Source organism: Sinocyclocheilus anshuiensis, unplaced genomic scaffold, assembly GCF_001515605.1.
Source record: "Sinocyclocheilus anshuiensis isolate Anshui unplaced genomic scaffold, SAMN03320099.WGS_v1.1 scaffold1857, whole genome shotgun sequence".
NCBI lineage: Eukaryota > Metazoa > Chordata > Actinopteri > Cypriniformes > Cyprinidae > Sinocyclocheilus > Sinocyclocheilus anshuiensis.
Window position 1 is genome coordinate 139,663 of NW_015540280.1, and position 244 is coordinate 139,906.

Genomic DNA, 244 nt, shown 5'->3' on the forward strand with positions numbered 1-244 from the left:
TGGAACATGATCTTTACTTAATATCCTAATGATTTTTTGGCATAAAAGAAAAATCGATAATTTTGACCCATTCAGTGTATTGTTGACTATTGGTACAAATATACCCCAGCGACTTAAGACAGGGTTTTGGAGGTGCGTACTTTGATCCTTTCTTTATATTCACAATATTATAAAGTAATTTCTGAAGGATTATGTGAAACTGAAGACTGGAGTAATGATGCTGAAAATTCAGCTTTCATCACAG